The sequence below is a fragment of the Micromys minutus genome (genome assembly GCF_963924665.1).
Source record: "Micromys minutus genome assembly, chromosome: 2".
Taxonomy (NCBI): Eukaryota; Metazoa; Chordata; class Mammalia; order Rodentia; family Muridae; genus Micromys; species Micromys minutus.
The window spans coordinates 21,456,314-21,473,023 of record NC_137971.1 but is presented as its reverse complement, the minus strand read 5'-3'; the positions used below and the strand labels follow the sequence as shown (position 1 = coordinate 21,473,023).

General features: G+C 37.6%; 1 pseudogene across 1 annotated transcript in view; it reads left to right on the top strand.

Annotated features, from left to right (window-relative positions):
* Positions 1-1,029: 1,029 nt before the first annotated feature.
* Positions 1,030-16,710, top strand: part of LOC308417021 (cytochrome P450 2C29-like) — a 144,877-nt pseudogene continuing 129,196 nt past the window's right edge. The window contains exons 1-5 of the transcript in view: positions 1,030-1,050; positions 11,774-11,936; positions 12,102-12,251; positions 13,048-13,135; positions 14,020-14,134. The product of the transcript in view is annotated as a cytochrome P450 2C29-like (transcript). The remainder of the gene's footprint in view (positions 1,051-11,773; positions 11,937-12,101; positions 12,252-13,047; positions 13,136-14,019; positions 14,135-16,710) is intronic.

Here is a 16,710-nt window from a genome sequence, read left to right as displayed (position 1 = left end):
TGTCAGTTTGAGGCTTACCTATGTTATATAATATGACCTTTTAAAAATAAAAATATTTTATGGAGTATACAAATATTCATGTTATATATGACATAAGTCAAATATGATTACCAGGCTACAAACCTAGTATTTAATGGTTGAGGAGTTTTCTTGAATCTCAAAAATAATCTATTAATTTTGAAGACTCATATGTTTGTTTACTTTTATTATCAGTACTTGGACACCAATCTGTACTGTTTAACAGAAATTAAATGGGCACCCAGTGAAGATGAAGGGTAAAAGCATCTTATTTTTATCTCTATCAAATTGTCCAAGTTTACTTGAAAGAGTCACATCAACAATTTCCTAATTGATTAGTTAATGTTGCTCAAAGAGGAGCATGCTGCTTCAGTGTTTTAAAAGCTCTGTGCTGCTTGATCACAACTGTATCTGTAAGAAGAGTCTCCATGGATCTGGTCACATTCCTGATCCTTACTTTCTCCTCTCTCATTCTCTTCTTTCTATGGAGACAGAACTCTGTGAGAGGGAAGCTCCCTCCTGGCCCCACTCCTCTCCCTATTATTGGTAATTTCCTCCAGATAGATGTGAAAAACATCAGCCAGTCCTTAACCAATGTAAGTATTCTATGTGCTTTTCTAATACCTTCATAGCAAAGATAAAATGGTAGTTGCTTTAAATGAATATGTAGTACTAGAATCATTAAAGTTACAGATAATCATAAGGTTATACCTCTTGCCAAGTATTGCATATCTTATGCCATTTACAACTGGGACTTGTCAGAAATTGAGTAATGAGCAAGATTTCATGTTTTAGAAATTTAGGTCATTCCATTTATTGCATTAATTAATTTAGTAACTCACATCCTGACTGAAGCTTTTTATTAGCTCTTCCTAATGTTTGGCTGTGAACTTCCATCTGTTTCCAACAGAAGCTTATTAAATCCCATCAGATGATAGTTATGCTAGTCTCCTATCTGTAAGTATAGCAGAATATCATCAATAGTGTCAGGGGTGGGCTCTCTTTCGAGGTATGGAGCTCAAGTTGGGCCAGGTATTGCTTGGAAATTCTCTCAAATTTTGTTTAAGCTTTACACATGCACACTTTGTAGGCATGACAAACTAATTTGAAAGTTTTGTGGCTTGGTTGGTGTCTCTGCCCCTCCACTGGAAGTCTTGCCTGTTCTTAACAGGTGTCCATTTCAGGTTCTGTATCCCTTAATGTGGGCAGTTTGGGCTGTGATCACCCTCACAGATTTCTTGGAGTTTCTATTTTACTAGGTGCCTAGTTTTTCCCAGAAGGATTTCTTCTATTCTTTTTTAGAATCTCAAATGAAAGCATCTTATTTGTGAAGTGTAATTAACACAGTAAAGAACGTATAAAATTATTACCATAAATTTCTGCCACTAATATAGAAAACCATACTGAGAATGGTGTTGTTGGTGTGATAACCCGGATCATTTGCCACGTGGATGAACTTCCAGCCTATGTTACCAGGTCTAGGTGGAGCCTGGCCTCCATGGACCACAGTTGCAGCATTGTTTATCTGTAAATGCCTCTTTTTGAAGTAGTTTATTACATCAACAGAAAAGTAGAGTCTTGGTCAAGATTGTTTTAGCTAACTAGCTCTTTTTCATGTCCATATAGTTATTAAGATTATTTTTTCCATTTAAAGTAGAATCAGGATTTTAAAAAGTTATTGGTTATTTTGCTTATTTACATTTCAAACGTTAACCCCCTCTCTGGTTTTCCTGCAATTTCCCCTGCATTCCAACCCGATACCCCTTGATTCCATGAGTGTGTTATCCCAACCATCCCAATCCCTCCTGCCCCATCACCCTAGCATTCCTCTATACTTGGTCATCAAGCCTTCACAGGACCCTTACCCACTGATGCCAGACAAGGTCATCCTCTGTTTAATATGCAGCTGGAGCCATGGTTCCTTCCATTTGTATACTTTGGTAGGTTGTTAAATACCTAGGAGCGTTGAGAAGGATCTGATTGTTGATATTGTTGTTCTTCCTATGGGGATAGAAATTCTTTCATCTTCTTCAGTTCTTACCCTAACTTCTTCATTGGTGTCCCATGCTCAGTATAATGGTTCACTGAAAGCATCCACAACTATATTGTTCAGGCTCTGGCAGAGCCTCTCAAGAGACATTTATATTAAGCTCCTGCCAGCCCGCACTTCTTGCCATCAGTAAGTGCCTGGGTTTGGAGTCTATATATCGAAGGATACCCAGATGAAGCAGTCTCTGGACAGCCTTTGCTCAATCTCTGCTCCACTCTTTGTCCCTGTACTTCCTTTAAGTAGGAGCTGTTCTGGGCTAAAATTTTGAGAAGTGTGGGTGGCAACATCCCTCATCCTGGAACCTTGCCTAACCTCTAGATATGGTCTCTACAGATTCTCTCTCCCCTCTGTTAGGTATTTCAGCTAATATTGTCCTCACTGGGTTCTGAGAGCCCCTTGATGTTTTGGCATCTGTGAATTTCTGGTGGCTATTCCCAGTTTCCCATTCCCCATTTATTGCTACGCAACTCTGTTCAAGTTTCTATCTGTCTGTACTTCTCCCCTATCTCATCCCACACCTAATCCTACCCCTATATTTTCTTTTCCCCTCCTCTCTTCTTCCTAAGTTCCTCCAACCCTCAACCTTCTTTTGTTCCCTCTTCTAGGTAGGACTTATGTACCCACATTATGGTTTTTTTTCTTTTGACCTTCATATGATCTATAAGTTATATCATGAGTATTCTGAGATTTTTTCTAATATCCACTTACCATTGAATACATCCTATGTGTGTTCTAATATCCAAAATATTCAATGAACTCAAAAAGTTAGACTTTAGAGAACCTAATAAATTTACTAAAAATAGGGTACAGAGATAAACATGAAATTATCAATTGAGGATTCTGGTGTGGCTGAGACACACTTAAAATATGTTCAACATCATTAGCCATCAGGGAAATGCACATCAATTAGACCCTGAGATGCTAACTCACACCAGTCAGAATGGCTAAGGTCAACAACTCAAGTGGTAGCAGATGTTGGCAACGATGTTGATAAATAGAACACTCCTTCATTGCTTGTGAGCTTGAAAGCTGGTACAAACACTCTGGAAATCAGTCTGGTGATTTCTTAGAATACTGGACATAGGCCTACCTAATGACCCCATTGTAGCAGTCCTGGGCATATACCAAAAGATGCTCTAACATTGAACAATGACAGATGTTCCATTATGTTCATAGCAGTCTTAGTTATAATAGCCAAAGGCTGAAAATAATGGAGATGATTCTCAACAAAGGAATGGATACAGAAAATGTGGTACATTTATGCAGTGGAAAACTACTCAGCTAATGACTTCATGAAATTCGTATGAAATCGATGGAACTATAAAACATAATCCTGAGTGAGGTAGCCGAGTCACAATGGAACACACATACCATTGAGATTTTTCTTTTAACAATTTTTATTTGCTATTTTTCATAGTTACATTTCAAATGTTATTTTCCCAGTTTTCCATTCAGCTTTTTCAGTCTTTCCTTTGACTCCTCCATTGGGGACACCATTTTAAGTCTGTATTTCTCAGGCTCTAGCATTGAGATTTTAAACTGAAGTTGCTTTGGATATCTAGATTGTTTTTGGTAGGATGCCTATTTTCATAATATAAATTTTTCTCAACTTTGATCATGGGTTGCTCTAATTCTGAATATATACTCACAAATTTTGTTATGACTGTAATAGTAAAACAGCTTTAGTTGCATGTAAATTACCACAGTTGCATGTTACCATAATAGTCAAAATGCTCTTGGCCTTAATTATAATTCTGAGAATTAATTATAAGGAGGATGCCATGATCAAGAGACAGGTTTAATGAGAAATTCTGACAGAAAAGAATTTCAATGGCAATCAAGATGGCTCAGCTGCTACCATTACATCCTGGAGACTGCAGATGACATGAATTCGATCTCTGGTAACACAAATTAGAAGGTGACTCACTCTTGAAAGTTGTCCACTGACCCTCACACACATACTGTGTTATGCAGATTTGTGTGATCATACATGCACTTGGGTGTGCAAACACACACAGAGAAACGCACATATGTGTGTGCATATATATATATATTACATATAATAAATATTTTAATGTGAAATAATTTTTTATTTGTGATGCTATTACATTTTATTCTCAAACTGAATGTAAAATAATTTTAACATAAGATTATGTTTGACAGCAATATATTTTTTTTGTCTTATACATTAATAAATGGCAAGTTTCTGACTTAGTCTATACCAAGCACAGGTTGTACTAAATGGATTTAGCATCCTGTGAAAATCTTTTCCTGGTTACTTTACCTTGAGACTGTGGAAGAAATGATTTGAAGTGTAGTGTTTTTCTGTTAAACCTGTTGTCAAAAATAGAACTAACTGCATGTATCTACTTTCTAAGATGTGTGCAGGTGTGCGCACACACACACACTCACCAAACTGATGGGGCCTAACACCTCCAGCAACATCTTGGTTTCCATAATGCTACCCATGGCTGAGAAGTACAGCTTGTTAGGAGACATAATTGAAACTGATGAGGCTCTGATTTTAGCTACATTTCTTGATAAATGTTCAGAAAGTTATTTTTTCCAACAGGATTTTCTTTTCTCTTCCAGTTAAATCAGTGTTCTGTTACCTTCTTTTAGTTTATAGGTATCTCTTTCTTTAGGTTGGGAAATTTTTTTATGACTTTGTTGAAAACATTTTCTGGGACATGGAAATGGCAATTTAGCTCTCTCTTGCTCTCTCTGGCTAGAAGATGATGGTCTTTGGTGATTTATTCTTGCTGATAGCAGCACAAGATAAAGAAACTTAAGTTACATATGCCTTTAACACTTATTTGTGTTTGCAATAATGTTTATTTATTTATATTTACTTATGGTTTTTTTGTGAAGCAGGCTTTCACAGAGTCTAGTCCAGCTTTGTTTTTTTTTATTATTTTTAATTTTTTACTCTTTCAACTTTATTTTAAAAAGAGAAATACATGTACAGATTTTTAAAGGCATTTTTGGCATAATACCATATGAATATATTTTTGTCAGTAGTTAATTCTTTTTAAAGTTTGATAGTATGCATTGGAATATACTAGTTATCATAAGCACAAAGTACATGTAGAACAGAACATAACATGGAAACAGTTTTCTTGGTGTGTATAGATTAAACACACCAAGATGATTTTCAGTAGATGTAGGTAGCCTGTAGTTGATCAGAGCATTTCTGCTTAATTTAGGAACTTGGACAAAGGTGATTGAGCAGGGTGATTGCAGTTTGAGTGGGAAAGCACTAAGAATGTTACAGCAAATGTTACCAGGGGGAGCAGTTGTGATTCTTGTCCTCCTGAATGTCTTGTTACAAAAATTCATTGTAATCTTTGTGTAACAACTGCCTAAACTCTGAACCATTCTTGGTTCACTGCAGGCATTACCAGTAATCTCTGTAATGTTATATAAATAGGCTTTAGAACCATTTGAACATATTTGCCTAAATAAAAACATTAAAATACAGAGATAATACCAGTGTGAATGAGGTTTACACTATGTAGATTAAGGTTATATATATTTGAGGACACAGAGCGGAGCCTGGCCCAACTGCCAGCCGGAAAGGCGGCTCGTACAGGCTGAGCAACTGTGACCGGGAACAGATCTTAGGAACTTCTGTTCCCACCCGGAGACGGCTTCAGGACACAGAGCGGAGCCTGGCCCAACTGCCAGCCGGAAAGGCGGCTCGTACAGGCTGAGCAACTGGTGAGTGGGAGACCTAGGCTGCTGGGGAGCAGAGGGATCTCTGCAAAGTGCACACGGAAAGGGCACCCCCTGCCCTGACCTGCCCTGTCCTCCCTGATCCAGTGACCGGGAACAGATCTTAGGAACTTCTGTTCCAACCCAGAGACGACTTCAGGACACAGAGCGGAGCCTGGCCCAACTGCCAGCTGGAAGGCGGCTCGTACAGGCTGAGCAACTGGTGAGTGGGAGACCTAGGCTGCTGGGGAGCAGAGGGATCTCTGCGGAGTGCACACGGAAAGGGCACCCCCTGCCCTGACCTGCCCTGTCCTTCCCGATCCAGTGACCAGGAACAGATCTTAGGAACTTCTGCTCCCACCCGGAGACAATTTCAGGATGCAGAGCAGAGCCTGTCCCACCTGCCAGCTGGAAAGGCGGCTCGTAGAGGCTGAGAATCTGTGACCAGGAATAGATCTTAGGAACGTCTGTTTCCACCCGGAGGCAACTTCAGAATGCAGAGCAGAGCCTGGCCCAGATGCCACCCAGAACCTGGGCTGCCGGGGAGTAGAGAGATCTCTGCGGAGTGCACACGGAAAGTGTACCAGGGACACAGACCAGATACAAGGGAAAGGCAAGAACATCACTGACAACAAAATGGCAAGAGGAAAGAGAAAGAGTATATCCCAAGGAAACCAAGACAATCTAGCAACACCAGAACCCAGCTCTCCCATAGTAGCAAACATCAGAATTCCAAACACTCCAGAAAAAGAAGACACAGACCTGAAATCATGCCTCAAGAAGCTGATAAAGTTACTTAAACAAGAAAGAGAGGAAAAGGAAAAGATTCAGAAGCTTTTAAAGAAGAAAGAAGAAAAACACTAAAAGAACTCAAAGAACGAGAAGAAAATAGTACCAAAGAAATAAAGGAATGGAAGAGGGAAATTGAAACAGAAATTGACACAATAAAGAAAGCGCTAAAAGAGATAACCCTAGAGTCAGAACACCAAAAAAAGAAATCAGGAGTTACAGAAGCAAGCATTTCCAACAGATTACAAGAGATTGAGGAGAGAATCTTGGGGGCAGAAGACAACATTGCAAACAGAGACAAAACAGCCAGAGAAGATGCAAAAAACAAAAAGCTCCTAACCCAAAATGTCCAGGAAATACAAGACACAATTAGAAGACCGAACCTAATGATAATAGGAATAGAAGAGGGAGAAGAGTATCAACTAAGAGGCACAGTAGATATCTTCAACAAAATCATAGAAGAAAACTTCCCTACCCTCAAGAATGAGATGACCACGAGCATAAAAGAAGCTTTCAGAACTCCAAATAGGTTGGACCAGAAAAGAAATACCTCCAGACACATAATAGTAAAAACATCAAGTGCCCAAAGTAAAGAAAGAATACTAAAAGCAGTAATGGAAAAAGGTCAGGTAACATATAAAGGCAGACCGATCAGACTCACACCCGATTTCTCAACAGAGACTATGAAAGCTAGAAGAGCCTGGAAAGATATCGTGCACTCCTTAAGAGAGCACAAGTGCCAGCCCAAGCTGCTATACCCAGCAAAAATATCAATCACCATCGATGGAGAGACAAAGATATTTTAAGACAAATCAAAATTCACACAATATCTGACCACAAACCCAGCACTACAACAAATTATAGGTGAAAAACCCTATACAAGGAGGGAAAATACAGCCTAGTAAAAACAAGAAAACTCCTAAACAAGAAAACCAAAAGAAGAAAAAAACACAGACACAACTCAACCCAAAAAAGCAAAAATGGCAAGAAACCGAAACAATTATTTTTTGATGTCTATTAACATAAAAGGTCGCAACTCCCCAATAAAGAGACATAGACTATCAGACTGGATACATAAACAAAATGTAGCCTTTTGCTGCATACAGGAAACTCATCTCAGAGACAGAGACAGACACTATCTCAGAGTAAAAGGGTGGGAAAAAAACTTCCAAGCAAACAGCTCCAAGAACCAAGCTGAAGTGGCCATTCTAATATCGAATAAAGTAAATTTCCAACCAAAAGTTATCAAAAAAGATAAAGAAGGAAACTTTTTACACATTACCGGGGAAATCTGTCAGGAGGAACTCTTAATCCTTAACATATATGCTCCAAATAAAAAATCACCCACATTCATAAAAGAAACTCTACTAAATCTCAAAAAATACATTTCACCCCACACAATAATAGTGGGAGACTTTAATACCCACTCTCACCAATGAACAGATCAGGGAAACAGAAACTGAACAAGGACACTGCAAAACTAGCAGAGACTTTGAACCAACTAGAATTAATAGATATATACAGAACATACTATCCTAAAGTAAAAGAATACACCTTCTTCTCTCCACCCCATGGCACCTTCTTGAAAATTGACCACATAATTGGACACAGAACGAGCCTTCATCGATATAAGAAGATTGAAATACTCCCATGCAACCTCTCAGATCACCATGGTCTACGGCTGGTCTTTAACAACAACAAAGACAACAAAAAGCCTTCATACACATGGAAACTAAACAACGCTCTGTTAAAGGATAGCAGGGTCAAAGGAGAAAAAAGAAAGAAATTAAGGACTTTCTAAAATTCAATGAAAACGATAACACAACATACCCAAACCTATGGGATGCAATGAAAGCAGTATTGAGAGAAAAACTCATAGCCCTAAGTGCTTCCAAAAAGAAACTGGAGAGAGCTCACATCAGCAACCTGACAGTACAGCTAAAAGCCCTAGAACAAAAGGAAGCAGATATACCCAAAAAGAGTAGATGGCAAGAAATAATCAAAATTAGGGCAGAAATAGACCAAATAGAAACAAAAAAAACCATTGAAAAAATCAACAAAACAAAGAGTTGGTTCTTTGAGAAAATCAACAAGATTGATAAACCCCTAGCCAGACTAACTAAAGGGAAAAGAGAGAGTATCCAATTTAACAAAATCAGAAAGGAAAGTGGTGACATAACAACTGAAACTAAGGAAATTCAAGAAATCATCAGATCCTACTACAAAAACTTATACTCCACAAAATTGGAAAATCTGGAGGAAATGGACGAATTCCTAGACAGATACAAGGTCCCAAAGTTTAACCAGGACCAAGTAAACCATCTAAATAACCCTATAATACCTAAAGAAATAGAAGAAGTCATCAAAAGCCTCCCAACCAAAAAAAGCCCAGGTCCAGACGGGTTCAGTGCAGAATTTTATCAGACATTTATTGGGGATATAACACCAATATTCGCCAAACTATTCCAAAAGATAGAATCAGATGGAATATTACCCAACTCATTTTTTGAGGCTACAATAACCCTCGTACCTAAACCACACAAAGACCCTACAAGGAAAGAGAACTTCAGACCAATCTCACTTATGAACATTGATGCAAAAATACTCAACAAAATCCTTGCTAACCGAATCCAAAAACACATCAAAACGATCATTCATCATGACCAAGTAGGCTTCATCCCTGGGATGCAGGGATGTTTTAACATAAGGAAATCCATCAATGTAATCCACCATATAAACAAACTTAAAGACCAAAATCACATGGTCATCTCACTAGATGCTCAGAAAGCATTCGACAAAGTCCAACACCCCTTCATGTTAAAAGTCTTGGAAAGAACAGCAATCCAAGGCCCATATTTAAACATAATAAAAGCAATATACAGCAAACCAACAGCCAACATCAAACTTAATGGCCAGAAACTTGAAGCAATCCCACTTAAATCAGGGACTCGACAAGGCTGCCCACTCTCCCCCTACCTTTTCAACATAGTACTGGAAGTCCTGCCTGGAGCAATTAGACAGCAAAAGGAGATCAAGGGGATACACATCGGAAAGGAAGAGATAAAAACATCACTCTTTGCCGATGACATGATAGTGTACTTGAGTGACCCCAAAAATTCCACCAGAGAACTCCTACAGCTGATAAACAAGTTCAGCAAAGTGGCCGGATACAAAATTAACTCAAACAAATCAGTAGGCTTCCTATACTCAAAGGACAAACATGTGGAGAAAGAAATTAGGGAAAAGGTACCCTTCACAATCGTTACAAAAACTATGAAATACCTTGGTGTGACTCTAACTAAGCAAGTGAAGGACCTGTATGACAAGAACTTCAAACCTCTAAAGAAAGAAATTGAGGAAAATCTCAGAAAATGGAAAGATCTTTCATGCTCATAGATTGGAAAGATCAACATCTTAAAAATGGCCATCCTACCAAAAGCAATTTACAGATTCAATGCAATCCCCATAAAAATTCCAACCCAGTTCTTCATGGAATTGGAAAGATCAATGTGCAATTTCATATGGAATAACAAAAGACTTAGAATAGGGAAATCCATCCTCAACAACAAAAAAACATCTGCGGGAATCACAATCCCTGACCTCAAGCTATATTACAAGGCAATTGTGCTGTAAACTGCATGGTACTGGTACAGAATTAGGCAGGTGGATCAATATAATAGAATAGAAGATCCAGAAATGAGCCCTCATGTATATGGTCACCTGATTTTTGACAAAGGAGCAGTAAACATTCAATAGAAAAAGGACAGCTTATTCAACAAATGGTGCTGGTCCGATTGGCACTCAACATGCAAAAGAATGAAAATAGACCCGTACTTATCTCCTTGTACAAAGCTCAAGTGTAAGTGAATTAAAGATCTCCACATTAAACCAGATACACTGAAACTATTAGATGAGAAAGTAGGGAAAACCTTAGAACACATAGGCACAGGAGAAAATTTCCTGAACAAAACACCAATGGCTCAAGCTCTAAGGTCAAAGATTAACAAATGCGACTTAACGAGATTGCAAAGTTTTTGTAAGGCTAAGGACATTGTGAAGAAAACAAAACGACAACCAACAGAATGGGAAAAGTCTTTACCAACACCACATCAGATAGAGGCTTAATATCCAAGGTGTACAAGGAACTCAAAAAGCTAGACACCAGAGAATCAAATAACCCTATTAAAAAATGGGGTACAGAGCTAAACAAATCATTTTCAGTTGAGGAACACTGAATGGCCGAGAAACATCTGAGGAAGTGCTCGACATCCTTAGCCATCAGGGAAATGCAAGTCGAAACCACTTTAAGATTCCACCTCACACCAGTCAGATTGGCCAAGATCCAAATCTCAGATGACAGCAGATGCTGGTGAGCCTGCGGAGAAAGAGGAACACTTCTCCACTGTTGGTGGGGTTGCAAGCTAATACAACCACTCTGGAATTCTGTCTGGCGATACCTCAGAAAATTGGATATAGTACTACCTGAAGACCCAGCTATTCCACTTCTGGGCATATACCCCAGAGACACTTTAATACACAACCAAGATATATGCACCACAATGTTCATAGCGGCTCTATTTATAATAGCCAGAAGCTGGAAGGATCCCAGATGTCTTTCAGAAGACGAATGGATACAAAAATTGTGGTACATATACAGAATGGAATACTACTCAGCCACCAGAAACAATGATTTAACCAAATTCTTAAGAAAATGGCTGCATCTAGAGAAGATCATCCTGAGTGAGATAACCCAGTCACAAAAGAACAGACATAATATGCAGTCACTGATAGTGGGATGCTAACCCCAGAGGCTTGCACTCCCCCAGAAACAACTCACAGACTGTATGAAGTCCAAGAAATAAAGAAAACAAAAATATATATATATTCACAAAACAAGAAGACTTTGACTATTTCCATGTTGCGTTTTTTTTTTAAATATACTTTAAGCTTATTGTAACTAGTAGGTTTTCAATGCATACTGTCAAGCCCTTGAAAAAAATCAAGTACTGACTAAAAAATATATTCACATGGTTTTATGTAAAATTTATTTTAATGTCTGAAAAAACAGTACTGACAAAAATGTATAATTTTAAGCAAAAAATGTTTAAAATCTGTACATTTATCTTTGTTTTGCAAAATAAAGTCGTTTAAAAAAAGGTTATATATATTTGCTAGTATTTGAATTTTCTTTCCTGTTTACAGGTCTCAAAAGCCTATGGCCCCGTGTTCACTCTGTATTTGGGCTCACAACCTACTGTTGTATTTCATGGGTATGAAGCAGTGAAAGAAGCTCTGATTGATCATGGTGAGGAGTTTTCTGGTCGCGGAAGCTTTCCAGTAGCTGACAAAATTATTAAAGGTTTTGGTAAGTAAGTGCATATATTAATATGTTTGTTGCATATTGTTTATGGTACAATATAAGATTGAAAGAAAGTGATAGGCTTTATTATTAGGTACAGTGGGACCTCTCTATGTTGTTATCTTTCATATTTTCCAAGCATCTATTTCTGGTATCTTCTCAATTCTTTAGGCATTATTTTTAGCAACGGAAGCAGATGGAAAGAAATACGGCGCTTCTCACTTGCAACTCTGCGGAACTTGGGCATGGGGAAAAGAAATATTGAGGACCGTGTTCAAGAGGAAGCACAGTGCCTTGTAGAGGAACTGAGGAAAACCAATGGTAAATACAAGTCATATATTTGCATCTTAATTTAGATGTACATGCTGAAGCCATGATGATAATGTTCTTTCTAAAACATTTTTATTATTTTTAACCAAAAATAGTAATATAGATTTCATGTTAATTTTTTGCTGAGTTGTGAAATAATGCATTCTCATTAGCACAAACGTAGTATCCTCTTGTGGATCAATTCACCAGAGAATACCTGCTACTGATAAAGATGACTGAGAATATTTGTTTCCATTTCATTGAACTACGTATGTTTTCCTATATTTATGGAACACTATAGTTTTCTGCATTCATATTTATATTTCTGGGTATCAATGAGGTATTTCATGGTTACCATTTTATAACAGAGGATATGGAATATTCATTAACTATCTTGTCTGTTATAGCATGATATAAATTGCATAGTTATTTATTTGAAAATTATTACAACTTTGAAAATCTCTTATATCTGTTGATTGTGATCTCCCCTACTCTCCTATCTACCCAACTTTAGATTCATTAAATCCAATTTTTGCGGACATAAATTAGCCAAATTTTCATTAGTGGTTTTTGAATTTTGTACTTGTTTTAAACATATTTTTAACTGAAATAGAATTATATACTTCATTCCTTTCCTTCCTTCATCCCTTTCCAGATCTTTTCCTTTGTCCCAATCTCATGCCTCTTCCATCCTACAGTTGACAGCCTCTTTTTCTTTATTATTGTGTACATGTATTTTCATGCTCACATACACAGACTCTTGAGTACGTCTACTTTGTTGGATTTATTATGTATGATTTTATGGCAGATTATCTCGGCCGAGGGCCAATGTTGGAGAAAGGACCAATGGCTTTGGAACTTATGGAATTCAGCCACCAGTTACCACAGCTATATAGGTGGGCCTCTGCTGCAATGAATATTAAAAGGAATTGGCTTAACCTTTTATCCACTCTTTGAAAGCCACTAGAGTATGGAACCGAGTGCATTGACTCTGTCACAAGGTCTGCTGACCGAACTCTCTACCCTATTTCCTTCCCAAGTGGTTCACTTTGCCTACCCATTTGCCTCTGTTGTGGGTGAATACAAACACCATGCACCTGCATTTTTCTTTCCCCCACTGCCTGACACACACATGACTTCAAAACTGTTAGCTTTTCAAGCAGGTTTATATGTTAAATTCTCAATCCACAAACCCTCTATATAATAAGATTACATCCAGTGGACAAAGATACAAGATGCCCTCCTATATGAGAAAAAAAGACCTACAGAGACCCTTAAAATATGGATATTTACCTATCACCAATTAGAATCATCTGGATCTAAATCCTCCATTATGATTAAGCCCTCAGACTCCTGCCTCCACTTCCAATTTTCGACATTTCTCTGCCATCTCACTCATGTCCAATCATGTATGACATTAACATAAATCTATAGGCCTCTGAGTGACATATCCCTCAGGACTACGTGACCTGAGGACTTTATGCTCTTATGTGGTTGTTCTCTGCCTGCTACATTCTTAATCTAAGAGTTACATGAAAATGTTAAGGGGGCTTCCTGTCCCTCAATGCGGGGTCTTGGTAGCAATCAAAATATTAGTGCTTGATGTCTTTTGGGCATTGCTGCTGGAGCAGAATATGATACTATCACCAACTTATAAAAAAAAAACTGAGAGATTTAGATTGCCAACAATAACTACCACCCTTAGAAAATGTTGGGAAAATTAAAGTTGTTAGTTAAGCTAGATTGAGTTTTTTTTTCCTCTGATATAAAAAAATCATAGGAAACAATATAAAGTTCAGAAAGATATAGTCTTCTTTAAGCTAGGGACGTTTTATGTTCAGAGAATAGAAACAGTGGCAGTACTCTCTGTTGTGACTCTCACTGAGGCTACACTGGTAATAATTGATGCTTTATACCCATTTTTGCCCTCAGCTTCATGAGATGATTTACTAAGTATTGTTGATACATAGATGTGCATTTTGAGGAATCAAAATAGATATGACTGAATTTTATATAAAAGTTTAGATTTGCGATTAGAAATTTTACAAGAATATTTTTACAGATATAAATATTATAATGACTTCTTTCTTTGTAACAGCAAATTGCTGCCTGCCAGTAAAAGAAACAGCTTGAGAACACTCTCTTGCTTCCTCCCACTTTGTTTATCTATAGAAGATTCATGCTTATGAATGTATGTGGGTTTTTTTGAATAATTTGTTTACTTTTCTTTTTTTTATTGAAAAAAATTATTTTAAAAAACAAAGGTAAATGTGCAAATTGTCAGCATTTTGCATAAAAGTATATGAATACATTTTTTTCAGTGCTTTTCTTTTCTTTTTCTTTTTTTTTTTAAGGGTTGATACTCTGAATTAAGGTCTTACTAGTTACAATGAGCAAAAAGTACATGTAAAACAGGATGTAACCCTGAATTAGTCAACGTTTTCTTGGTGTGTAAGGATTGAGCATAACATTTTGTTTTGTTTTGTTCTCTTTTCTTTATTTCTTGAACTTCACACAGTCTGTGTGTTGTTTCTGGAGTAGTCCGAGCCTCTAAGGTTAGCATCCCACTATCAGTGACTGCATATTATGTCTGTTCTTTTGTGACTGGGTTATCTCACTCAGGATGATATTCTCTAGATGCAACCATTTTCTTAAGAATTTGGTTAAGTCATTGTTTCTGATAGCTGAATAGTACTCCATTGTTGTAAATGTACCACAATTTTTGTATCCATTCATCTACTGAAGGACATCTGGGTTCTTTCCAGCTTCTGGCTATTATAAATAGAGCTGCTATGAACATTGTGGTGCATGTATCTTTGTTGTATATTGGATCGTCTCTGGGGTATATGCCCAGAAGTGGAATAGCAGGATCTTCAGGTAGTACTGTGTCCAATTTTCTGAGGAATCGCCAGACCGATTTCCAGAGTGGTCGTATCAGTTTACAACCCCACCAACAGTGGAGAAGTGTTCCCCTTTCTCCCCAACCTCATCAGCATCTGCTGTCATCTGAGTTTTGTATCTTGGCCAATCTGACTGGTGTGAGGTGGAATCTCAGGGTTGTTTTGATTTGAATTTCTCTGATAGTTAAGGATGTTGAGCACTTCCTTCGATGTTTCTCAGCCATTCCATAATCCTCTTTTTCTTTAGCTCTGTACCCCATTTTTAATAGGGTTGTTTGATTCTCTGGTGTCTAGCATTTGAGTTCTTTGTATACCATGGATATTAGGCCTCTATCTGATGTGGAGTTTGTAAAGATCTTTTCCCATTCTGCTGGCTGCCGTTTTGTTTTCCTTACAAATGTCCTAGGCCTTACAGAAACTTTGCAATCTCATTAAGTTCCATTTGTTATTCTTTGACCTTAGAGCTTGAGCCATTGGTGTTTTGTTCAGAAAATTTTCTCCTGTGCCTATGTGTTTAAAGGTGTTTTTTACACTCTCATCTAGTAGTTTCAGTGTACCTAGTTTAATGTGGAGAACGTTGATCCACTTGCACTTGAGCTTTGTACAAGGATATAAGAAATGATCTATTTTCATTCTTTTGCATGATGAGTGCCAGTTGTACCAACACCATTTGTTCAACAGGCTGTCCTTTATTTCATGTAATGTTTACAGTTTCTTTGTCAAAAATCAGATGACCATATCTATGAGGGCTCATTTCTGGATCTTCTATTCTATTCTATTGATCCATGTGCCTATCTCAGTACCAGTACCATGCAGTTTTTAGCACAATTGCCTTATAAGTTCTTGTCATACAGGTCCTTCACTTGCTTAGATAGATTTACAACAAGGTATTTCATATTGCTTGGGACTAAGGTGAATTGTATCTTTTCCCTAATTTTTTTTCTCCACATGTTTGTCCTTTGAGTAGAGAAAGGGTACTGATTTTTTTGAGTTAATTTTATATCCAGCCCCTTTGCTAAACTTGTTTATCAGCTGTAGGAGTTCTCTGGTAGAGTTTTTGAGGTCACTTACATACACCATTATGTCATTTGCAATAGTGATGTTTTTACTTCTTTTTTTTCCAATTTGCATCTCTTTGATTTCCTTTTGCTGTCTAAGTGCTCTGGCCAGGGTTTCCAGTACTATGTTGAATAGGTATGGGGAGAGTGGGAAGCCTTTTCCAGTACCTGATTTTTGTGGGATTGCTTCAAGTTTTCCACCATTAAGTTTGATGTTGACTGTTGGTTTGTTGTATATTGCTTTTATTATGTTTAGGTATGGGCCTTGGATTCCTGTTCATCCCAAGCCTTTTAGCATGAAGGGGTGTTGCATTTTGTCTAATGCTTTCGCAGCATCTAGTGATGTGACCATGTGATTTTTTTCTTTGTGTTCATTTATATGGTGGATTACCTTGATGGATTTCCGTATATTAAACTGTCTCTGCATACCAGGGATGAAGCCTAGTTGATCATGGTGAATGATCATTTTCATGTGTTCCTGAATTTGGATTGCAAGGAGTTTGTTGATTATTT